The sequence below is a fragment of the Onychomys torridus genome, chromosome X, assembly GCF_903995425.1.
Source record: "Onychomys torridus chromosome X, mOncTor1.1, whole genome shotgun sequence".
NCBI lineage: Eukaryota > Metazoa > Chordata > Mammalia > Rodentia > Cricetidae > Onychomys > Onychomys torridus.
In genome coordinates this window covers 39,435,884-39,462,200 of record NC_050466.1, presented here as the reverse complement: position 1 = coordinate 39,462,200, position 26,317 = coordinate 39,435,884, and the positions used below count along the sequence as shown (strand labels likewise).

The 26,317-nt window shown below is 36.5% G+C and overlaps 1 long non-coding RNA gene and 1 pseudogene across 4 annotated transcripts in view; one reads left to right on the top strand and one right to left on the bottom strand.

Moving 5' to 3' along the window:
• The window catches only part of LOC118574567, a 46,877-nt gene extending 24,425 nt beyond the window's left edge, over positions 1 to 22,452 (bottom strand). The window contains exons 1-7 of one of the 4 annotated variants that reach the window (XR_004943744.1): positions 22,179 to 22,452; positions 20,402 to 20,437; positions 19,948 to 20,052; positions 19,314 to 19,396; positions 19,165 to 19,237; positions 16,754 to 18,543; positions 4,367 to 4,431 (exon numbers count right to left, since the gene is read on the bottom strand). This is a non-coding gene — a long non-coding RNA (uncharacterized LOC118574567). The remainder of the gene's footprint in view (positions 1 to 4,366; positions 4,432 to 16,753; positions 18,544 to 19,164; positions 19,238 to 19,313; positions 19,397 to 19,947; positions 20,053 to 20,401; positions 20,438 to 22,178) is intronic. The other 3 variants (XR_004943745.1, XR_004943746.1, XR_004943743.1) reach the window with 3 other exon arrangements.
• LOC118574566 lies at positions 3,773 to 4,024 on the top strand (annotated as a pseudogene).
• Positions 22,453 to 26,317: the final 3,865 nt, after the last annotated feature.

The following is a 26,317-nucleotide window of genomic DNA, read 5'->3' as shown; positions in this document are numbered from 1 at the left end:
CTGGAGATAATTCTGTTCCACTCAATATTGGTTTATCTATTACTTGTCATTGTCACACCACATAACTGAGCAAACAGCCAACATATAGAAACCTAACACACACAAACACACACACACACACACACACACACACACACACACACAATTTTGTGCATTTACCAACTAACAAGCCACCCCCACACAAGTCCCTGCGCTAAGACTAAAAATACTTAGATGCTTATGGAAGAAAACATACGCATCACTGAAAGAAAAAGCAAACTTTTAGTGTTCAAAAGCATAATTTATCTAGTGTTACAGGAAACCACTATCTTGCCATATGTCTGTATAATTAATTACTAGAACACTGAAGTTTGAATTGTTACAGAAATGGACACAAGTTACAGGGGTAAACAAACAGCTCTGGTGTACTTCAACGTTTAGAATCAGGATTTTAAGGGACTGCTCTGATTTGGTTTGGTTTTGAGAAAAGAGCTCATTCTGTACCCTAGCTTCACTTAGAACTCACTATGAACCTCCAAACTATCTTCAACCTCACACCAATCCCCTGACTAAATCTTCTGAGTGCTGAAATAATAGGCATGAACTACCATGTCTAGCTAAGGATTTAACTTCCATAAAAAGTTTTTCTTTATTCTACTTTAATTTCAGAGGGGTTAGAAAAATCCCCAATTGCCCAGCATAGTGATTCATCTGACTATTAAACTATACACTACCCAGAATGATTTGGTGTGAATTTCTACAAAAGAAAAAGTGATAAACATTCTTATGAATCTCTGATACACTTTAAAAGTTAAGTGTTCGATACAGTAATAAAAGAACTTTACAAAGGAGATTGCACAGAGCACGGAAAACCTTGACTATCCATACACCATGTAAGGAAGGTAACAAGCAAATGTCTGCACCCAGCAGTTGGATAAACAGGCCCAAGATGACTGATGCCAGCGACAGGGAAGTGATTTCCTACAACAAACTCTGGGGCTTCATTCCCTCCCTGTCTTCCCCTTGACCTTGGAACTGTCAACCTTTTGAGGTGCTGCTGTTGACCACAATGAGCTGAAATCAGGAAAGTGCTGAAGATGTGATTTCTTGCTAATGGTGAATGGGATGACAGGGAATTATTTGAGGCGAGTCTTGATGGAAGGGGCATATTCTGGATAGCTGAAGTGAGGAAAAAAGAGCACAGTGGACAAAACCAGCAGAACAGAAAGTGAGAGTGGGAGAAAACCAGGAAAATTTCTAGGTGCTAATAAAAGAGTACTCTTCAAATCATCTGGTTGGAATTTGTTTGGTTTTGTTTTAATTTTACCTACTTACAATTAAAAATTTCCCAAGAAGGAATCACAAATACAAGAATAAGGTGTTGGTAACGTCAGAATAGCAGTATACTACATGTGACTAGGCTGTAAACCTAATTTTCCATATTTATGGTTTGAGAGGTTAGAACTTCTAGACCAATATGTGTGCTGTTACATAATAAATATAATGTGAATCACATATGTTTAAAATAAAATTTTCATGTTGTAACACTTGAAAAAGTTTAAAAAAATCAAGTGAAATTAATTTTCATTGTTTTTAGCTCAGCAAACCTGAATATCACTGTGCTAGCCATGCTTCAAGTGTCAATGCATGTTTTTATATCTTCTGTACTGGCTGAGGTCAGCCTAATCATTGTACGTATTTATCAGCCAACAAAATTATTCTATTCCAGAACATTTGATTAAACATGATCAATTATAGAAGCATTCTCAGAAATTCAAACATGACAACTAGTTCCAATTTTGTAAACCAATTATTTCAATACTGACAATAAAGTATTGATTTAGACTAAGCGTGCTGGGAGACAGTCCAGAATAGCGGTCTCCAAACTTGGCTACTGATGCATGAATTCTTCTTAAGAACTACATGAGTAGGGATGGTATCAGAGAATCTCCTTTCAGATGTTCATCTTTCATATCTATTCTCTCCCCAAAATGGTCCACATTAGAACAATTTCACCCAAAATGCTAAAATTAAGCATTATTTTTCCAGCTTTCAACAATACTAATCACTAATTTGTTTTCAATAGAAAACAATAAACCTAATATCACTAGCGTATTCTTTTAACTATAACTGGATGTTCTCCAGCACTAAAAAATGTTTATACGGCAAAATTTATGCATAGAAATGTTATTTTTTTCCAGTTAAATTAGTTTAAAACTTTTCTGAGTATATTGTGTATTATCTTTTTCAATTAAAATCAACTCTCATTTCATCTTAAAATTACCTCATTATCTACATTACATTATAAAAAATAAAATGCCACTTAGTTTTTAGCAACATGTAACCTTCTATATAATAACATGTAGTTGAAATTTTTAATTCTATAGTCCAATAAAGGTCACTATGTACAATCAACAATTCTCATAAACTCTGCATCAATGTGCTAAAAGCAAATGCATATATATTTACCAAAGGAAGCTACACACAGGATCAGATTCAATGATTCATCAGGCACAGTGTCAGCTATATATTAATTTAAAACTACATACCAGAACTAAAATAATTTATTAATTCAAGTAGATAAAATATATCACTATTATTTTAATCTAATATTTACCTTGTTATCTATCAGGAAGTATTTTTTAATTAATTTCTCTGTGGTTTTTGATAACCACTCTAAAATATTTTATTGTTTTTTCATTAAAAATTAAGTTTGATATCCTCAAAAGTAAATCTGATTTGACTAATTATCTTGATATAAATGTGCTCTTTCCAATTAAATTATAATTGAATATTTTCTATGAAATTGATTCAAATCTGTAGTTTAAAATTTTTATATTTAAAGTATATAATAAATTCAAAGCAAATTAATAAAATTATTGGTTTGACAAGCATATATTGATCTATGTATTTTGATTCTCTCAATCTTTAGTAAGGATAGTAGGCTAAAATGAATTCCCTCAAATCAAAGTATAATTAATCTAATAATCATTTGATAAGTATTGGTAAAGCTATTCTGATAAGCTTCCTAAAAATTGAAAAATCAATTGCTCCAGTGCATCTTTTCATAAATCATGGGGTCCTTTGTTTTCATGTAATTAGAGATAGTATTTAAGTTGTCTATTAAAATTTTACTCATTATTTTTTATATCATTGAAAAACGTTTTTAGTTCAATCATGTTTTTGGATCTGTCTTCTATTTTTCATTAGTATACATTATACACAATAGGTTTCATGAACACATAAATGTAGATATTGGTTTTGATCATATTTACCCATTATCCTCTCACCTCCCTCACTTCTGTTGGTCCCCTTACTCTTCTCAAGTAAGTCCTCTTTCTACATTAATGTCTCAAATTTGTTTTTTTTGGAAAGAGGGTCTCACTACATACCTGAAGTTGGCCTGACACTGATGTTGTCATGAAACGTAAACTATTCCTGTCTCTGTCTTCCAAGCAGTGGAACCACAGGTATGCATCACCACTTCAGACTAAATAATGTGTGGTTTTCTTACTTGTGACTTCAATATGCATTCTATTGATTTTTAATTACTTACATGAATAAAGCTACTTGAGTTCTCACATTAGTAAAAATGAAAAATAAAGGCTAAGGACATAGCTCAGTGGCAAGGCACCTTCCTAGTCTATGTAAGACCTTGGCTTCAATCCACAGTGGAATAGAAGAAAAAGAGAGCATTAGAAATATAGTGATCCCCCGCCCAATAGTGCTGCCTGAGGACAAGCCACTTCCTTTCTGCGCTCACACTGGCCTAGTGCGCGGGCACAGCCTCGACATGCAGAAAGATGCTGGCGAGTTTGTGGACCTATACGTGTCACCGAAATGCCCCGCGAGTAACCGCATCATTGGAGCCAAGGACCACGCATCCATCCAGAAGAATGTGGCTGAGGTTGACAGGGTCACAGGCCGGTTTAATGGCCAGTTTAAAATCTATGCTATCTGTGGGACCATTTGAAGGATGGGTGAATCAGATGACTCTATTCTTCAATTGGCTAAGGCTGATGGAATTGTCTCTAAGAACTTTTGACCAGAAGAGATCGGGGAATATTTGTCATAAATAAAAGCGAGAAAGTAAAAAAGAAAAGAAAAGCAATATAGTGATCCTCAAAGCCAATAATTTCTCAAAGTGCTGTTAGCCAGCACATTTTTAGCAAGTGTGAAGACCACCGGTAAAACAGTCTCGGAAAACCCGGAAAGAAAGGAAATGGGGCTAGGTTTTTCTGAAAGGTGAAATTTTATTTGATTACTACTTGCATTTCAGGACATAGCAGAAACCACTATAATGTAGTGTATGTTAACTCGTGTACACATCTTTCCAGGGTGTTAAGTAGTTGGGAAAATTGTGGTTATGCATCAGTACTGTACTTACTCAGTTTAGTCACTAGGTGGCAAATGTACCCAATTGATGAAACCCTTTCTCCATCTTCCCGAGTCCTGTAGAAAGGAAAATAATACTTACAGATGGGACAATAAAGATTCACTGATGTGGTCAGATGTGGTATGTATGTATGTATGTATGTATGTATGTATGTGTGTGTGTGTGTATGTATGTATGTATGTATGTATGTATGTATGTATGTATGTATGTATATGTGTGGAGAGAGAGAGAGAGAGAGAGAGAGAGAGAGAGAGAGAGATACCAATAGCAGCAGTACTAGGAAACAAATCTGGAGTCTCTCTGCCAAGGACAGCAGCTAATTCTAACTATCTCTGAGGATTTCAGAAATGACCTTGTTCATGACTGTAGTCTATTTTTGTTAATAAATTAATTTTTATTGGTACATTTATAATAATACAAAAATAATATGTCTATGATACAATGCAAATTAACTGTAAAAATCTAATCCTATGGAGCTAACAGTTTATATCTAACACAACAAAAACAATAGTAGTGTCAACCTCATATATGATACTCCAAGCATTCCATTACACAAATTCTCCAAGAATTCTGAAAGGTAGATGCTATGTTTTCAATGTTTACTATGTTTACTCCTATGTCACAGGTTGAGAAGGCAGAAAAATGGCTGCACATCACTCAGCAAGTAAGTGCCAGAACTTGGATGAGATGTAGGATTCATTTCATATTAAATTTCAATACCTACCATCTAAGTATTAAAGTGGTGGATAGATATGCATATCTATATATGCATTTTCCTTTGTCTAAACACATTTATATTTCTATGCTTCCAAGTGAATTATATCTATGAATCTCTATATATAGAAGTGTGTGTACACAATCATGTGTCCTAAATATGTCTTATAGATCTTTCTACTAATTTCCACACCTATGTTCATATGGTATAGTCAACTGAGGACAGTTGATAACTGTTGCTCTCTCAAAGAGACTAAAAACAAAGGCTAAAAAAATATTAAAACCATGAGTTTGTTTTAAAAGTATTTTTTGTCCATTTATAAGTAATCAAAAAATCTGTTTTCACAATATAAACCCACATGTGTCTGTGTGTATGCAGGTCTGCTTCTATTTGTAGCATGAAGTCCTGTATGCATCTATACACCCATTTTGGCATATATGTATCTATGTATGTATTCATCTGTTTGATGTATACATAGAAATTGTACATCATTAAAATCTTAGGAGACCATATATAGATCACTGTGACAGAGTACGTGCAGGAACACATGTATGCATTAACGTGTAAGGAAGTATCTGTACATTTACAAGTCTGTACATGTTTGCAAATGTATTTTATGTATTTTGTTATTTTTAAATAAATATACATATCTCTTTAAGATATGATCTACCTAGGCATTTTTGTGTGAGAATGTATGACATCTAAGTGCATATCTGCATTGGCAAATATATTTATATAAACTAGTGCTTTTATAGAGCACTGTGTGCATAAGCTTGTAAGATTCTTAATGCATCTCTATCCAAGTGGGTACAAAAGCCTGGAGCACTGTTTCTGCATTCCTTATATTTATCTCTGCATACATCTATGCATACAATGTAGTATTTGTGTCTGTGTGGACATGTTTTTTCTGATTACCTATGTTCATCTATGTAAGCATCCATGCCTGCATCTGTGTATACACAGGATATGTATGCATAAGTATGCTTTTACTTTCTTGCCAGTAATTCCCTTGACTTGTATCTTATAACATTTTTCATATTTATCATTCAGTGTTATTTACATATTTATCTTCATTGTGTACATGTATGTCCATGTGAATATCAGCATGTCCACATAAGCATGTTGTGTGTTAATACTAATGTGTCTACATGCAAATTAATGAAACTGTGTGATGCTGACTGAATCAGTGCATATATGTGTCAATGTTTATGTCTCTAGGCAGGCTTATTAGATATGAGAATGGAGTATGTATGTATAAGAATTGTGGAGGCCAGCTGGGCAGTGGTGGCGCACGTCTTTAATCCCAGCACTCGGGAGGCAGAGCCAGGCACATCTCTGTGAGTTCGAGGCCAGCCTGGGCTACCAAGTGAGTTCCAGGAAAGGCGCAAAACTACACAGAGAGACCCTGTCTCTAAAAACCAAAAAAAAAAAAAGAAGAAGAAGAATTGTGGATGCCTATAAAATGTGTACCTTGGTCCGTGAATTTGTTTTGTGCATGCCTCTATGGTATAAATGTCCATGAGTATTTGCATTAAACATATGACTATGCACAAAGTACCGAAGTATGTATCTTTGAAGCCATGCTGTATACTCTTGATGTGGTTTCACATAATTCTATGTCTGTGAACATAGGCTTAATAGATACATCTGCTTCTGAGTGAATCTATATCTCTGTGTTTGTATAGGTATATGCTTATGGCGCAGTGTTTGTATACTGGTGCATTGTATTCTGCAAATTTATGAGATTGTTTATACAACTCTGCCTCTGTACACATTTCTGTGCTATATCTATATATGGATATGGATATGTTCAACGCTGACTCTTTGTACATGACTGGGTTTGTGTGACTCTTTCTGGATATCCATGCATCGTAGCACACTCTTATTAATTATTCATCTGAATGAGTTTCTGTAAAAATAAAATATAAATATGCTTGTCTACATACATTTTTGGGAACACCCCTGTGTCTGTGCGTCTATTTGTCTAGTTGAATGTTTCTGTAGATGTGTATATCAATATGTAAATCCTTGAAAATTTTAACTATATATACAATTCCATAAATATTTGTATTACTATGCATGTATGCATGTAAAAATCTCTTCATGGATCCATTTTTGTTTTGTTGGTGTGTGCAGACATGTTCTTATGCATCTCTGTCACAGATATGTGCTTATGCATCTATGTATGTATACCCATATGTCTTGATTTGTGTGCATTTATGTGTGTGCATGCTTATTTACATGTTTTAATGATGAGCAGAACTATTTGCATATGTAGGCATGAGCATGTTCATACAGTTGTTTTGATCACAATTATGCCTCTGTGTGTGTGTGTGTGTGTGTGTGTGTGTGTGTGTGTGTTTGTGTGTGAGTGACTTGAGGCATATGAATACCAATATATATAAAGAGCAAGACATTGTTAGATTTTCAGTATAGTATGGAGAGTTTTCTCTCATGAGATTAATCTCTAAGTATGTCATATTTGGGGCAAATTACTGTATCACATGGATGGTGTGGATTACGTCTTTATTCTGAATCATGGTATGTGCATAGTTGCATGTGTCTAAGAAGACCATGGAGAGGTTAATTTCTGGACTGCTCAGTGCATCTCTCTGTGCTATTACAAAGCTAGATATGGTTGGGCAAGTTTGATAAGGTGAATTGAGTCTGGGTGTGGTAGAGAAAATCTTTCTTTTGAAAAGGCAGTCTCTTTGTATTTTAGAGTTTAGAGTAACAAGTATTCATATTGTGTGATGTCATTCTGAAAGAAATGTGGTTCTAGGTGTTATGAACAAGAATGAGGTGGTTTGAAGATTTAGTTAGTTGGAGACCCTCTGGGGGAATTTCTTGTGGAGTATGTGTGTGAACTGTAAAATTATGTTCTGTATCCAAGGAGGCAAGGGCAGCCTGCTGAGGTAAAGCCATAGATTGCAGACTGGCTCTATAAATTGTGTATTATGGGTATTGTGCATTTGGTGTGAGGTCAATGTGTTTTGTATGGTGCCATAGCTTTCATGACTATAATTTTCTAAATGTGCTCAAGTGCATTACAAGTCATGTTCATTGACTATAAAGCATGTCCTTATGTTTCAGGGTAGATCCAGATGTTGGAGCATATCACTCCAAAGATGTTAGAGAAAGCCAAGCTTTACACTTTAGATTATGTTGTCTTTATGTAAAATTAATAGGGATGAAGCGCCTCAAGTGTGGGGCTCATCCTGCACATAGCATGTCATTTCTAGTGATTGTGATCCATTACAGTTCTGTGCATCATGGGGGCATGCCTGCAATATGTAGGTTAACTCTAAATGTGGTATGAAGCTTGCTAGGGTTCAAAAGAGTTTGGCTGAATAAGTGTAAGCTTGAGGTATGATAGAGCCTTGCTGTGTATTGTACTGTAAATTAAGATACAATTCTGTGTGTCTAAATTAAGACACAATTCTGTGTGTTATGAGACATGCCAATTGAGTGTATCATGAATTGTGGGCCTTCTTGTTAGGTGTTTGCTGACTGAGTTTGTATGGTATGATATGTTTGCCCATTAAGGTGTATGTGTCTTATTGCTTGTATATTAGTATCCTTACGTACTGTTCCCATGCATATGTTGTACATTTAAGATCAAGTACTGATGTGGCATGATTTGAGGCTGTGAGGAAATTCTACATTTTTGAGGCTGAAAGTTGTGGAATTATGCATTGCTTAGACAATCTAATACAGGTTTATTCTGTATGCTGTGATTTTGTCTTAGGTTTTTCAGAGTGAGGCTAGATATAAGGGAAGGCAACTGTGGGACTGTAAGGAGTATCCATGAAATTTCAAAGTATTTTGTACATTATTAAGTTCATACTTCCTTTGGAAAGTTTGCCAGGGTATTGTTGGGAGTGAGCATGTATACTATAGATGATGCCCAGATGATGAGCAAGAGTGCTTGTGGGGTAAAACTTTGCTATTAAAGGCATGACTAGTGAAGAGTCATTTGTAAATGTGGTATAGGTATTGATTCTGTAGGTCAAGTCTGAGTCCTACAGCAATTCTGTGTAGCTAGAAACATGCTTTCTTTATAAAGAATTTATATATATTTCAGAAAGGTTACATGCATTTTGAGGTAACTCTATACATGGAAATTCAATTTTATCAGAAAATTTTTCTGTCATAGACTATGTCTAGCTACCATATCCTACATATATATATTATGGAGCTAGTCTACACATTGTGAGATACATCTCTTGTGTGCCAAGATAATTTATAGATGGTGTTGTATGTTTAAGGCTATTCTTCCCAAAGTAGGATAATTGTACATTGTAGTGTGTTTTTTTTTCTGTTAAAGACGAGACTTTTATATTGTAAAACTTACCTGAGACTTATAGGTAATGTTTTGGTGTTCAGGGAGTAGTTTTTATAGACATTGTAGATTCACTCTAGGTCTTGTAAGGTGTTTTTGTAGTAATCTGGATCAAGATTGTCTTTTAAGGCAAATCTATCTGTTAAGATAATACTGAGTGCACTCTAGAGCAAATCTCCACATTTGGTTAACTTTAGCATTGTGAGGTGGTACTTTTTATTTTAAATTTATTTTTGAGGATTTTATACATGCATACAATGAAATATGATCATATGTATGCCCTATTTCTCCCCTCCAGCTCCCCCAAGGTTGCTCCCAGTGTGCTCCCCTCCCAACTTCATGTCTTCTTCTTTATGGGAGGGTTGTATGTTATGATGGAACTATGTGGGTTAGACCAGTAGCCTCATGTAATGAAGCATGTGTAGTATATTAAGTTAGTTTTGTTACTGGTTGGTTAGTGTAGTAGTTAGGAAAGAGTTCACACATTATAGCATTCATATGTTCAGGCAACACAGGATGTTGTACAGTGTTTCTTGATGCTGTGGTCAGTGTCTATGTGTCTGAAGCTCTAATGGTCATGATACATTCGGAGCAGGTATTTGCTTTGTGGCAAGTTTCTGCATTGTAGGATTATATTGTGTAGAGGAGGGAAATACAATACTTTGCAGAATGAATTTGGAATTTGGGTAAACTATGCATTGTGAGACAAGACTGGGTTTTTGGTTTGTTTTGTTCTAGGGGCACTTCTTTTGATGCTGTTTGAGGTTCCTTGTTTTCTGGCTTGGCTTGAAGTATTGGGGAGGGAACTTAGAGACTTGTATATGTAAAGCTCTAAAAGTGCTGTACCATTGGGCTATATTCCCATCCAGCAAGTCTGTTTTGTGTGACATATCTTAGAACTGCTGGCCACAAGTTGGGGAGGGGAGGCAAATCTGTATGTCTGAAGACAGGAATGGTGTGTTTTGAGAAGTGTTTCTAAGTTGCTATGTTATGCTGTATGGTTCTGTGGAACTTGTATTTTATGAGACATATTTATGCATTATAAGACTACACTTCTTAGAGGAAGCTGTGCACTATGGATTGTGTGCTGTAATGCACTTTGAAGTTCTGTGACACATTTCTGCATGTTATAGGAAGAGCTCTGTAGCATTGTAATATTCTGCATTATTTGGGGATTGTCTAAATTATTGTGCTATAAGGTAGATCTAGGCATTGTGAAATAAATGTGATTTATGAACTGGTACTAAAGGAAGGAAAATCCATCCTATACTTTGTTTGGGTGGGGTTAAGGTTATGTATTTCTAACTGAGTACAGGTGTTCGGTATAAATTTGGGAAGCATTATAAGAGCACGTTGAGGTGAATCTTTGTTCTGTGTAATAGACCTAGGACTTGCTGTTTGTGAATGTACAGCGAAAGTCTGTGGGGCTAATCTATGTTGTGTATAGTGAATATATGTTGTAAGCGCATCCCTGTGTTGTGATACATGGGTGTATCTGTATGTTCTGAGGCCATGGTGCTTACAAAGAAATTTATGTGATCAAAGGCAAATGTGGATGTTACACAGAAAATCTGTGTGTTGTCAGGTTTATCTGTGTCTTCTATTTCACTGTCTGGTATCCAGAATCTCTCTGCTTCATGGGTCAAGTGTTACTGTTGTATAAAGTTTGTGAGTTGTGGAGCACACTCCATGTTGTTGCACATATCCTAGCGATGCCTCTATATTTTGTTTCATTTCTGTATGTGGTGAAGTGGTCAGTGCTGCTGAGTGAATCTGAGTGTCACTATATAGGTCTGAATGTTGTGAGGCAATTCTGGGTTTCATAGATAATCTCTGTGTTGTGAGACTTGTATATGTTGTTCTCCATTTGTGTTTTAAAAGGTAGGCATTGGTGTAGTAAAGGTAAAGGCGGGTTTGGAGGGCATACCATCATGTGGGATATATCTCTGAGTGCTGCTAGTTTAATCTTTTTCAAACCATTTATTTATTTTAGTGGGAGAGGGCACACACATACCACACTGTAGATGTCAGATGTTAGAGGGCAACTTATGGGATTCAGTTGTCTCCTTTCATCACGTAGGCTCCAGAGACCAAACTTGGGCCATGAGGCTTTGCACTAAGTGACTTTGCCCACTGATCTCTCTCAGCAGCTGTGTTAGTTTAGTCATTTATGACTTAGTGTAAGCACAGATTCTTGCCTGAAGTCTGGATGACATGAGGAAGTATGAATAATTTGCAACAAGCCTACCAATAAGCTTTCCAATAGTGAAGCATATCTGGACAAATGTAGGATTTATTTGTACATTTCAATATTAGTCATCTGGATGCTGTATTGGTCCAAACATACTTTCAAAGTCAGTATACATGTTATGGAGATATATGTCTTTGAGGCATATAAGTGCTTGGTATGTCTATATATTGTAGGACCAGCATGAATCTTGCTGTATGAGTTTCTGTAATGTTAAGAACTGGTGTCTTCCTTCCTACTGTAAGATTCTTCTGTTTGGTTTCAATTTTTTCTGTTTATTATGAGGCTAACTTTTGTATTAAAGTGTCAAAATTCTCATTGTCTGATAAACGTCTGCATTTGGAATAAAGTTTGTGGAATGTAGGGCATTTTATCTTAGGGAGCTGGTTTGCATACCTAGTTGTAAGACTAGAATGGGCAATGAAAGTCTGTGGGGGCAGTATGAGTCTCACTGGGTTAGATTCAATGTACAAGGTATCTTAGTTGATAGGGGGTAACTCTGGGTGTCATGGGTAAATATGCACGTCACAGGATAAATTAACATTATTGCTGTATGTGTTTAAGTCTTATGGAGGGAATGGCAATATTGTACAATGTATGTATGTATGTGAAGATTATTGAAAGATTTTTTGATAATTGTTGTCCAAGATTTTTACGCAATGAAAAGAAAATGCTTGTGTAGTAAAAGAATTTTACAGAGCTGAGATATAGGTGGGGATAGTATATTGTGGAAAATGCAATTGTATAATTGTACTGTGAGATGCATCTTAACAGGCTAAGCCTGGACAGTTGGTGGAGCCCAGGTGTTGTGTGGTATGCCAAGGTATGCAATGAACTGAGATGATACATATGTTAAGAGCTTCATTTCAATGTTTTCCAGCACTTCAGACTTCTGCTGTAAAACAAGTTTGGAACAGTTTGGAGAGGGGTGTATATTACAGAGCTAGTCTGATGCTGCAGAGTAGATCTGTTGTCTTATTGTTGTTATCATCATCATCATCATCATCATCATCATTATGCAACCTTACTTTGATAGCTGATACCTTACTTAATAGCTGTCAGTATGCCTGTGTTCTGTGAAGCTAATTTTTTATTGGAAAAACAATCTGTATATTGTGGGATTAACTTGGCAATTTGGGAGCATACCTGCTCATTTTGGGTACTATGGAGGGAGTCAAGCTCTTTTGGGCATTATATACCAGTGCACTGTAAATTTTTCTGTGCTTTGCCTAGTTTCTATATTCTACGAGGCAGTCTTGATATTTTAAAGGCAAAAAATGGGTTTGTGGTCAGTTTGCAGGTTGTGAGTATTGTTTCAACTGTGATCAGTTACAACATATTGTGGGACAAGTATAGGTTGCTAAACAAGTCTAGTTTAGTTGAAGGCATTTGAGTAATTTCTGGTGTTTCTGGCTATGTAGGGCAGGCATGTTGTTTTAAAGCAGATCTGAATCTCATGTACTGATTTGGATGTCTCAGGGTGACACTTGGTCAGTATACTACAATGAGAAAGAGATGTGGAGGTCATGTCTATGCATCATAGTGCTTTATGTGAATTTTCTCAATTACTTCTTTTTTCTTATTGTTTTGAATTACTGTTTATTTAGTTTGATTTTTGTTTGTTTTTGGACAGGCTCTCACACATCCCAGGTCGGTTTTGAACTTGCTACATAGCTAAAGATGATCTTGAACTTCTGATCCTCCTGAGCACTACAGTTACAGAAACACATCACCATAGCCAGTTTAATGCAGTGCTGGGGATGGAACCCTGCACCTCTTCCATTCTACCTACTAAGCTACATCCCCACCCATCATTATCAGCTACATCATCAAGAGTCTATGTTTTAGGACTGGTGGATGTTGTCTGGTGATCATGTATTATTATGGGACAAATCCAGGAAATTTGAGGAAAAGACCAGGTTTCATGGAATGAGTTTCATTCTCATGGATGATTCTATTTGCATAGGGGCATGTATAACTCTGCTATAGCAACTCTTAATATGGTGAAGCACATCTACAATTGTAGAAAGTGTCCATGAATTATCCAGACTTTCTATGTGCTTGCAAGTGTTTGCATTATGAAGAAAATATTTTCAGAGACTATCCATTAATTTTAGGTATAATTAAAGGCTATGCCTGTGTACTCCTGTTTGGATTTTCTGGAGGGAGCCTAATGAGTCAGGTGATAGTGGCCAATGCTGGGTATAACAGGATCAGTCTCTGTGTTTTGCATGAGTCTGGGTGCTGTGAGTTTAGGTGCTGTGTGCTTTGTCCAGTTTCTTTATGTGTTGTGAGGGTATTTTCAGGTTGAAGTAGAGTACGTGTGTGCCTTTTCGATTCTTTACATATTCTTCATTGTTTCTTCTGATGCTAGCCTAGATTTTTGTAGAGGTAAGGAAGCATTTTGTGGAGACAGCCTGTGTGTTGATAGTAAAATCTGTGTGTGTGTGCATATATTGCAAAGCACGTCTCTGTGTTGTAAATTTTATTCATTGATTAGCAGGCTAATCTGGTATTTGTGGTGTGACTTTGTACAATGTGAATATCTGGTCATTCCAGGACATGTATTGATCTGCATTATATCTATGTACTACAGAGCATATCTATGCATTATGTCTTTTGTAAAGTGTGCTTCTATGGCAAAAGTTACAGCAAAAAGTTATTCTAAGCTGCCAATCCATATGCTGTAGTGAGATACTATTGATTACAGGGCACTTACTTTGTGTTTTATGGTACGTCTGGCAGCTGGGAGTCAATTTACATGATATAAGGAATGTCTAGGTGAGGTGAAATAGTTCTATGTATGGGGTATATATATATATACGTGCATTATGAGATATTTAATGTATGTTGGGCAATATGCTTATGTTCATGATGCATCCTATTGTACAGACAAGACAGTATTTCATGAGGACAGTACATTTGAATACTAAGTAGAATCTTGTGTGTTGTAGGGCAGACCCTAATTTTCTGAGTTATGAAGCTAGTCTGTTCATTGTAGCAAGGTTTATGTTATATGATGACTTCTGTATTTTGGAGAAATGTATGTGCTGTGGATTATTTCAAGGATTTTAAGCTGAGTTATTTGAGTTGCAGAGCTAATGTGGTATACTGGACTGGAGTGTATACACACACACACACACACACACACACACACACACACACACACATAGTGGAGCATGTGTAAGAGCATTTGGGAAAAATTAGATGAGTCTTTCTCTGGATGAATTTATGTATTTGTGCACTGTATTGTGTGTAATACACTGTATATCTAAGTGTCTTGTGGTAAGTATAGATGCTGTGTAGACACTGTGTGGTAGGTACATTTAGATGTTGTCAGTTAAGTACAGTCAATACAGATGTAGTGGTCAAAGTATGGGTTGTGATTAGATTGTGTGCTTTATGAAGGACAGTGTATTGTGTAGGAGGTTGTTTTTATTTGTTTTAGGCTGAATCTTACCATTATTGTCCAGTTTAGTGCATAATATTAACACTAGCAGTATTAGCAGACGCGAATAACAGCAATTCTTTACCAGGTAGTGGCGTACATACTTTATAAGCATTAACACCTTTGTTCCTCTTAGCAGCTGTATAGCATAGGAATCATTAGTATTCTAAATTTGTAGGCGAGAAAAGTCACAGAGCAGTCAAAAAAACTTTCTTAGATCAAAAAGTTAATATTGATGTGTTAGGGATTCCTGCCTAAACAGTTGGATCTCTGAGTTCAAGCTTTGTAATAGAGAGTTGATCTAACTGTGTTGCACCAAGTTTTGTGTTCTCTGTTTTGGGCTTATGTGAGCTGAGGCTTGTCTTTGCTTTGTGCCACACTGGGCACAGTGGGCTGTGTTTTTGTACTGTAAGCATGGCTTTGCTTTTGATGCGTCTAGTTGCTTAAATGCAAGCCTGAAAGTTGTACAATGACTTTGCATAGATGCTGTCTTGTGATAAAGATGTAGTGTATTTAAGAATATCTGTGTTTGGGGGAGGGTAACTCTGCATGATAGGACTTAAGTAGACCTTAGAAAGCTACCCTGGAGTGGGGCTGGAGAAGAGGCTCTGTAGTTAAGAGCACTTGCCATTCTTTTGGAGGACCCAGGTTCAATTCCAAGCACAAAAAGGGAAACTCACAAATGTCCATAGCTCAGGTTCCAGGGGATCTTAAACTCTTCTGTGCCCTCTGTGAGTACCAGGTACATATATGATGCATGGACATACATGCAGACAGAACACCCATATGCATACAATTTAAGTTTTTAAAAAGTTAATCTGTGTAGTACAGGGTATGTGATCATATGTGTGAGAATGTTTTAATATAAATCAGATTTATGTGTAAGTAATAAAATATAAAGCATATAGTTATTTATGAGTCAAACATAAAATAAGTAAATATGTTACAGGAGGGGTCTATGCATTAAAATGTGATGCTCTAAACTCAGGAGTGTGAATTTAGGAACATATTTGTGAATTGCATGGAAGCCCATATGCTTTGGAACAAACATCTGTGTATAATGGGATGATTATCAGACAGTACATAATATAAGTTCATACACACACACACAGAGTATGTCGTGGATCTTTGCTATGTAGGGTAAAGCTGGGTATTGTTCATCCAGTCTACATGTTGTGAGGTGAATGTGTACATAGGAAGTAAGCATATGTATTATGAACCATATTTCTTAATTCCATTGTAAAGTTTTATGTTCTGAATGGTATCTTGTTTAGTGTGCTGTCTGTGCTCTGTAGGGTATAAAGCATTATTGAGTGTTGTCTGTTTGTAGTATGGTATTTCTGTATGTTCCAGGGCTAATCTCTGTACTGTGGGCAAATCTATATTTTTAGATGATTATAGATACTTCGAATAATCACCTTTGCTTCAGTAAAGATGGTGGAGTGGAGGAAGGAGGTAGGTAACAATAATGTAAATGAATAAATTTAACAGTTTCTAGGTAACAGGCACTGTACTATACTAAACATAGTTTAACTTGTTTTTTTATTCATGATAATCCTTCAAACTAACTATTGTCACCTTTGTTTTATAGATGAGTAAACTAAAGAACAAAGAAATATACTTACCTGTGGTGATACAATTAGGAAAGGATGGAATCTGGAGGCAAGCCCAGGAAGCCTGGGTCCAGAGGCCTTGCTCTTAATGGATATCAAGCTGTATCTCTGCTGTAGGCCAGAATTGTAGCTCATTGATATGGTAAAGTATGTATGTTATGTATTATAATACGTATATATATAACATATGCATATATGTCTACATAATAGGTGTTTACTTGCATTGTGTGTAACTGCACAATGTAAAACAACTCTACACATTCACGTGTATGTCTATAAGTTTTAAAACATATGAATTATGATTGAGTATATTATAGGGCAAGTCTGTGACCTGAATGGTTTATCTGTACATTTAGGGTGAGGTCACTGTTTCAAAGTATTTATATAAGTTATGAGGCAAGTATGTATACTAAAAGTAGATTCTGTGCATTCTATTAGAGTTCTATACATATGGTAGGCACATCTAGTTTTGTAGGAAACAGTGAAACATCTGGGTGCTTTGTGGTAAATCTGAGAGTCATTTAAACACTGGCTTCATGTGTTTGGGGGCATGTGTCTAAACTGAAAAACCACTGTAAGAAGTGTTGATTTGTGAGATGCAATGTATAGAAAATACACTGCTCTTAGAGAATTCTGAGCATTGTGGCAATGGAGTGTGGTCTTCTGAGATGTGTGCTCACATGTTATAGTTTACACCTGGATTGTGGGTTGAGTGTGGGTACTGTGGGGAGGGGCTTAAGTACCTTCGAGAGTAATTCTGCAAATCTGGAATGTGTGGCAAACGAGTGCCTCTGAGGCAGGTGTTTGCAATGCAGGTTTGCAATGTATGTTTATCATGAGATGAATTGGTACACTGTAGTAAAACTGTGTTTATTAAATTAAAATCCTATTTAACATGGCATGATCTATGTGTTTCGGGTTATACTTCTGCATTGCTATGTGGTGGAGGAGTAAGCATGCTCAGAGCTATTGGGAATGTCTCTGTACCATAAATTTACTCTTATTCATTTAGTTGTCAGAAGGAGAGTTTGTCTTTTGGGTGAGCTTTTGTGCCAAAGCAAGGGATTTGAGCTGCGTTGTATGTCTGTGTTCAAGGAGAAACTATGTACACTATGGGGTGAAGCTGTGCTGTGGACAGTCTGTGTTCTGTGGTGAAGGTTTCCATGATGTGACAAGAGTCTGTGTGTTGTGGGCAAGGCTGCTTGGTTTTGCAAAGGTTAAAGTGATGTCATGGAGGTTTGTTTCACATGAACTTCATCAGCCAGGAGTTCAATTGGTGGAGCACACATGGGACGATTTGCTGTGGGGAGAGGCTTTTCTGTGGGGAGTACTTAAATTTTCTGAGGAGAATCTATGTGCTTTGGGGAGAAATCTGTGTCAGATAAATAAAGTCTGTATACTCTGTGTGTTCTTGACAGGATCTGTGTGCTGTGAAGATGAGCTACAATGTTGATATTTTCTCTGTTATAGGCACTGTCTCCACAGTGAGGCAAATCTCATCATGTGGAGCTGATACATGTCCTTTAGCTTGGTCTCTGAGTTGGAGAGAACCTGTGTTTATCTAAACGAGCCCAGTGACATGGAAGGGATGTAATAAGGGGCAAATCTTTTTGCTATGATATATATTAATGAGCCTCAAGGGTAGTGGAACATTCTGCTGTAGGTCATCTGTGTGCTATGTGAGAGGTGTCTGCATTCTGTGAGGGTAAATATGTGTCTCTCATTTGGTCAGTATGGGCATTAGGATGAGTTGGTTATACAGTGCAGGCAGAAGTCTGGTTCCAGGCATTTTCCTTTAACATCTACAAATAACAATAAAGAACATTTTTTAACAGTTAATATGAACTACTTTTCCTACATGTGCTGTTTCTATTCCCATTTTACAGATGAGGAAGCTGAGGCACAAGAAGACTAAGGAATTATGCTGTGGTCATGCAACTGGCAAGAAAGAGGTTGAGGTTTGAAACCAAGCCACCTATTTCCTGTAGGCACACAAGGATATTTGGGACCTTAATAATTGGAAAAATGTCATGGTCACTGGTATAACTATGGACTGTGATTGTACTGGTAGGGAAAAGAGGAGACAATCTCAAAGTTTCTGAGGATTATTAAAAAATGCAATGCTCTGTGTACAATAACAGCCGCAGTTTAGGGAAAGAAAAACTGACATCATGTCTGTGGAATACCTCTTCCAGCCACTAGGGCCCCCAAGATTGCTCCCAAGGTCCCACAGCTGCATTCTGCCACTGCAGATGAGGCCATGCGCATGCTCTGGCGAGCTCCTGTTGCCAGGGAAACCAGCCTTCAGTCATAAACAAGTCACAGCCTAATGTAGCCAAGTCAGGAAATGACTAGAGCTGTGTCTATGAGCCAAAAGAGTCCCTTGCAATAACAGCAGGCAAAGAAAGAAGCCTGATACTTACCTTCCTTTTCCTTCCAAAATCAGAAAAGGCCAGTGGCTGTGGTTCGAAGTCACTGGGTGGGAGAAAAGCTGTGCTGGAGAGTAAAGGGTGCAACAGAGAACAACAGGTGATTTTTAACTGTCAAATACTTCTGTTACTATTTAACTTACCTCCTAGTAAAAGCCTCCGTGTTTCATGTCTTGACCCTTCCACTTGCAGTACAAAGAAATGGACCATAGTGGTGTTTTCCTGTCTTGAAGAGATAATGACAGTGGTAGCACCTATTGAGACTCATCTCCATCCTTTAGATTCTGAGATCATATTACTTCCAGCGACATAATTGAAAATATTTATTCATCTCATACATTTCTTACATTTCCCTCTAGAAAATTCCAGGAACCAAATCCACACAACTTTAATTCCCTAAATAACTGAGGAACAAAAATCCTTAGGACAAACATTAACCCCTGAAGTACTTTCCAAACACACAACTCGAATGTCAGGAGCATCCAAAAGGAACATCTGGAATAACATCTGGATCAGTATTCTATGTCATTGGATTCTCCAACTTCTAATTTGTAAAATAATAATTAAGATTTTAACTATTTAACACACACACACACACACACACACACATTCTGTTGAATATCCTATTTGAAAATAACTGTTCTAAACTATACACAGCTAGGATTCTTGAAAGGAAAAAGTCTTAACAGAATGCTTTAGCAGGCTACTGGATGTAGCAAGAAGGTAAAAGTACTATTATGGAATGTAACCATCTTGAGTAGAGAGAAAATGGCCGACCTGTGGAAAGCTACACCCTGTCTAATGAGAGATCAGCTGTTGACAGTTCTCATCAGTGGAACAAGGTTGTGTTATTCAATGTATAGTGCTGAAACAATTGGTGACCTATTTGGAAAAAAAACACAAAATTAGATCCCATTTTTATACCATACATATGAAACAAATACTATATAGATTACAGAGTTAATTGTAAAAAAGATATATTAATTAAACTGCTAGAGAAAATACAGGTGAATATATATATATGCAGGAGTATCTTAAAAAAGAAAGAAAACAAAAATAACCTGACAGATGTACATATTTTAAAACATGAATCAGTAAAGTGCCCCCCAAAATCACCATAAGTGACAAAACTAAACAGGTAAATAATGACTTGAAAATATTTTTATCACATATGGTAAACAAATTTAGCACAATGTCCTGACAAGGGAAGAAACTTGAAACTGATTCATACCATTTGATCCACGAATTCCACATCTGAATTTTTTTCCTAGGGGGAAAGGAACAGAAGGGTACACAAAGGTTTATATGGAAAGATATTTCTTAAATCATTTATTATAGCAAAAAGCACATTTACACATTTATTATTTGGAGTTTAGTAATACTCCCATGTAGTCAAAAATTATGCAGTCCCTAAACACATTCCTGTGAGATACTTAAAAATATGAGAAATTATTTCTACAATATATTTAATGATTAAAGCAGAATAAAGACTTCACATCTGATCCTTATTTTGTATTAAATGCATATTTGTCTGTATGTAATTGCATATATGCAGAGCAAAGAGACTGACAGCAATATGCTAAGGTTATAGTCACCTTTTAATTTTTCCAAATTATATACAATACTGCATTTTTATAATAAAGGGAGAATAAAGATTACAATGAGTTATTTTAATAAACACAGGAAAACTCAGAGTGCAGAGAAGAAAGTCTAGGAACAAAGACAATGAAAAGCAAAGATTCAATAAACAGCAATGGAAGATTACATGGGATTAACTCCTTATCTAGCACAGTATGATTCCAGCATTATTTGCATGTTAGGATGTATAGGATTTCTTATACAAGATGGAGTCCTGGAAATGTTTCTTCACTCCACCAGAGAATGGTCACATGTCTCTGGATGCGCCAGTCACTCTTTGCCGCAGTGCTCTGCTGATGCCCCTCCCTCTACCTTCACCATGCAGCTTCCTTCCCCTGAAAAACAAGCTCAACGTGCGGAATGGCTTATCTTGGAAGACTTTCTTTCGAATAGCTTTTTCATTCTCATATTCCTCTCTGATCTTGGTTTTGTCATCTAACTCCAAAGCCAATCTGTCTTTCCCCTTTCTTTCCTTTGGGTCATATGTCAAAACCCATCTGAATTCCAAAGAAATTTGAAAATATCAAATATCCGACTTCACCTCTTTTTCTGTTATCTTGCATTAATCAGTCTAAAAGAGCACACACAATTTCAGAGATACTGAGAAGCAAACAGAAATGCTGTATCCATAGGAATCTCTGCTACGTTCTCACATTCCTTTTCAAAAAAAAAAAAAAGCACTGAGAACATTCTAGCTTTACTGTACAGCATGACATGCAAAAAGCAAGTGGATTTTTACAAATGAAGGCACAGTCACAATATTTGCTATTTCTTTTTCATGATTTTCACCCTACAACCAAATTTTAATCTTCCCTATTCAATACACATTCATCTCTCCTACAAAGCAATCAGTCTTAATATTACTATAGTCTGCCCTCTTCATATCCTTTCCTATGCAGACATGTCACCGCATCATCTTCTTAATTAAAAACAAGTAGAGTACAGTATCCTATCCTCCACTGCAAAATATTTTTATCATGTTCTCCCCACAGCAAGAAAATTAACCAAATCCAAGAATAGCTTGAATAATGAATCAAAACTATCATTTCATCATGTCTAATTCAAACACCATAAACCTGAGACGTCATTTTAATGTCTTTAATAAATCTTATTGGGGGGGACATCTTACAAAATTTACAATTAATGTGTGTTCTGTGTTTCCTTCTATCGGGTCATTCCTCATTTAGTAAGCGAGCCTTAAACTAGGAAAGTGAGCATGGAATCTTTAGACTATATCCCATTTTCTTGGTGCTGTGGACTAGACAAATTCCTACACAGTTCTATGCTATTTTGTTCCATCAAAATGCGTCACTTGCTTTAGAAGGCAGAGCCTTAGCAACTATTTTACGAACGCTTTCTGAGCTACTTACCAGTTGCGTGCTCTCTGTGTCTCCATCAGCTCTGAGGCTGTCGCACTGAAGGAGTGGGAGGGAAAAGCAGCAGCAACAGCCTCTTGAAAAGAAACTGCGCTGTGAAGAAGGGATGCGCCTAATGGCAAGAAACCAAAGGCCTTAGGATTCTCCTCTCAAATCCTCCTAAAACATCAGATCACACTAAACACTGCATGCTAAAATTCATATACTCACCAAAGAACAGAGTTTAAGGGCTCAACTTTGGATACAGAACTTACTTAAATTACCTTAATTTCCAGTGGAACCCCCACAACATCCTGGGCGTTTGGCTCTCCCGTCTCCTAGCAACATTCTCGCATTAATACACTTTTCCCGCAGTAGTCCCATTAGACATCAGAGAACACTGACAAGATCTAGTTTCTTCTGAGGACCACTACTATTCTGTTGCTTAATATACATTCTCCTCTAGATAAGTAATATGAAAAGTGAGTGAAGAGTTCAGTAAGAAGCCATCCACAGAAAAAAGTATAATACAAATTGCATTCCACAGTAAAAAGCAGATTAACTTATCTTGGATCAAGACTATTTAGGTACAGAAACTTTAAAAATGAATAGAATATGGTCCACTTTCCTTCAAAAACTTTCTAATCTAACTTCCACATACAGTACAAAATAAGTATTTTGTTTAACTTTTCTAAAATTAACTTTGGGTAACGTCTTTAAATAAATTTCTCATAAGATTTCTGCCCAAATAATTAATTACCAACAAGTGGAGGAAGTAAGAAAATATATATTTAACCTTTTTAACATAAAAATAAAAAGATTGTACATCTCAATAACTTGCCACTTACCTTTATAAGGTAGCTTTAGTTTTTCACTTTTGTTTTAAAAACTGTGTACATTTAAGAACGACGATCTAATTTTGCTACATTCATAGACAGGATCATAATATAATCATCAGAGAGGCTTCATCCAACAACTGATGGGAGCAGATGCAGAGACCCACAGCCGCACATTAGGGGAATCCTCCTGAAGAAAGGGAGGAAGGAGTGTAGGAGCCAGAGGGGTCAAGGACACCACATGAAAACCCACAGAATCAACTAACCTGGCCTCATAGGAGCTCCCAGAGCCTGAACCCACAACCAAGGAGCCTACATGGGACTGACCCAGGCCCTCTGCATATATTTTACAGTTGTGTAGCTTGGTCTGTCTGTGAGACTTCTAACAGTGGGAACAGGGCCTTTCCCTAAGGCTTTGACAGGCTTTTGGGACCCTACTCCTCATACTGGGTTGCCTGGTCCAGCCTTAGTACAAGAGGAGGTGCTTATTCTTACTGCAACTTGACATGCCATGTTTTGTTGATATCCATAAGGCAACTGCCCCTTTCTGAATAGAAATGGAGGAGGAGTGGGTGGGGAAGGCAAGGGAGAGGTAGTGGGGTGGGACTGGGGGAAGCAGGGGAAGAGGAACTGTGAGAGAAGAATAAAAAGGAGTATGAAATAGCACTATTAAAATTGAAGAGGCGTTACTTATGGGACCATTTTCCTCCTACTGGATAGCCTTGTCTAGCCTTGATGTGATGTTATGTCTTTGGTCTTACTATAGCATATTATTGTAGCTTGTTATACAATGTCTGGTTGATATCCTTAGGAGGCCTGACCTTTTCTGAAAGGAGATGGTAGGGGTATGGATCTTGTGGAGAGGACAGGGAAGGACACATTGTAGGAGGGGAGGGAGGGGAAACTGGTCAGAATGTAATACGAGAGAAGAATTAAAAAAAACTGAAACACAAAAAATTGAAGAGGCATACTCTTTTCTGTACAAAAAAAAATAATGACTATCTAAAATATTACACAAACCATTTCTTAATTTATTTTTTTAAATATAGGAAATACCTGACAATCCAGTTTAAAATTTTATACTAAAAGAAAAAAATCAGTTCCATTTCTTGTTAGCATAAACCAGGGAGTTTTTCAAGTACCATGGGATGAAGTACACGGTATATTACTGTGGTATGAAGTATATATCATCATCACTGCACAAATGAAGAAATTAAGTAACAGAACAAGGACACTGACCTTCCTAACCTAAACTCCATGATCTTAATTACAACAGCATTGTGTTTAAATAGAAGCATTCTATGGAATCACCTGAAGTGCTGTTTTCCAAGACAGGGACCTACTCCAAAATACTCTGTATCAGTAGGCTTGGAGCAATACAGATACCTCAAAACACAAATACAGTATTTCTTATTGGTAATGTTATTAAGACAAGTAAATTGCAAAACTATACTATAGGACACACACACACAGTATGTGCAATATATGGGTGGAGCAAACAAATAAATTTACTCTGTTTGAAAACAGAATTCTCACTTTTGGAGAAGGGATGCACAAATATAGAACCTGAAAAATTGAATTCTGAGGGCATTTGTAGACAAAGGTTAGGATTGATATGACTCATATGATCTCCTAAAATTCCAAAACATTTCAGTCCATCTGCCCACAGAGAGCAGGCAATGATTCTAATAGTTATGAATTGGACACACATGTAAGAATGAGTGCATCTACTTTTCAGACACTGGGTTCTAAATGCCATTCCTCACCAAAAGAAACAAGTTTATTGGAGAAATAGTTGATTCTATAGCCAGTACAGGAAAAGTATGAGTTATGCTTGTATGCAAAAGTAAGGAATTATTCAAACTGTGATGGACACATAGAAATAAGGTACAAGACATAGGGTCAGGGCACTTCACTGGACAAATTCATTTCCAGTGGGTCAGGAAGCATGACAAGGTCTCACTATGTAACCCAGACTGAAATCAAGCCCACCATCTTCTTGCCTCCACCTCCTGAGTGCTAGGATAACAACTACATGCTGCCACTCTGGGCAATTTCTTTCAGTTTCGTCATAAAGCATGATGGTAATAAACCACAGAACATTGAATAAAAGAGTTCTTGACTTCATAGAGATTTGTACAACCTGCAGAAGGACAGGTAAATCACTTCTTTATAGAATAATAATAACAAATGACAGAGTAAGTATATAACCTCACTCAGAAAACACCATGTAATGACTGGCTTAGAAGAGCATCATTAGCACATAACACAGTGCTGGGTGAAATGTCAGAGAAAACCCACAAAATTTCAAACTACCACAGATGATCTGATTAAATACAAATCAGGAAAACATTATCAATGGAGAGATACAGTATACATCAAGTTAGCTAATTAAACTCCATGATACCAGTAATTACCTAAAATGAAGTGTGCCTCCTAATGGGGTGGAATTCCAGCACATATCTGCTAGATGTGTCCTTGCCAAAATATTTAATCTAGATGTAAGTAAACATGAAGGACCAATCGGAAAATGCACATTGTAGAACCTTCTAGAAGACAACTAATGTGAACTTTTCAAAATATTATTGTTAGATGTTAAAGAAGGCAGGTAATAAAGTTGTTCTAGATTAAAGATTAAAGAGATATGGTAAGTGTATATGATTTTTGAGTTTAGATTAAACAATAGCTAGAAAATAAAATTTTTCTGAAAGATACTCTGGAGACAGTGGAAGACATTGAGATTGTATACAGATAATGTTGGATTAATATAAAAATGCATTGGTAGGCTAATATATAATAGACTTGTTATTATAAGATATGTGATGATACTGAGAGATAAAAAACTAATATTTATCAATTACTCTGGGATGTTTTGGAAAAAAATCATGAAGACAGTAAAGAGTTGTTAAATCAAAGTAAGTATATGGGGGTATTCATTTGTTACTCTTTCAAAATTTCTGTGACCTTGAAGTATTTTTTTCCACAGAAGAGCTGTTTATTAATATAGGATAGGAAGAGACGTGACAGGCCTGTGTGAAGCACACACGTGAGTGAGGAGAGAAGAGAAGAAGAGAAGAGAAGAGGACTTTGAAGTATTTTAAAAGAAAACAATTATTAAAGGGAAAATCTTAGAAACACAGAAGAAAATGATTACATAAAATAACTGAAATAATTATAAAGTTAGACTTCACACACTTACTGGAATTAATGAGTTAGTAATCCATAAGAGAAAGCTTTTCATATGGACTATCAGATGATGACTATCATGCGCCATCTAGTGGTAAATTCCTGTTTCAATGACTGGAAGACTTAGAAGAA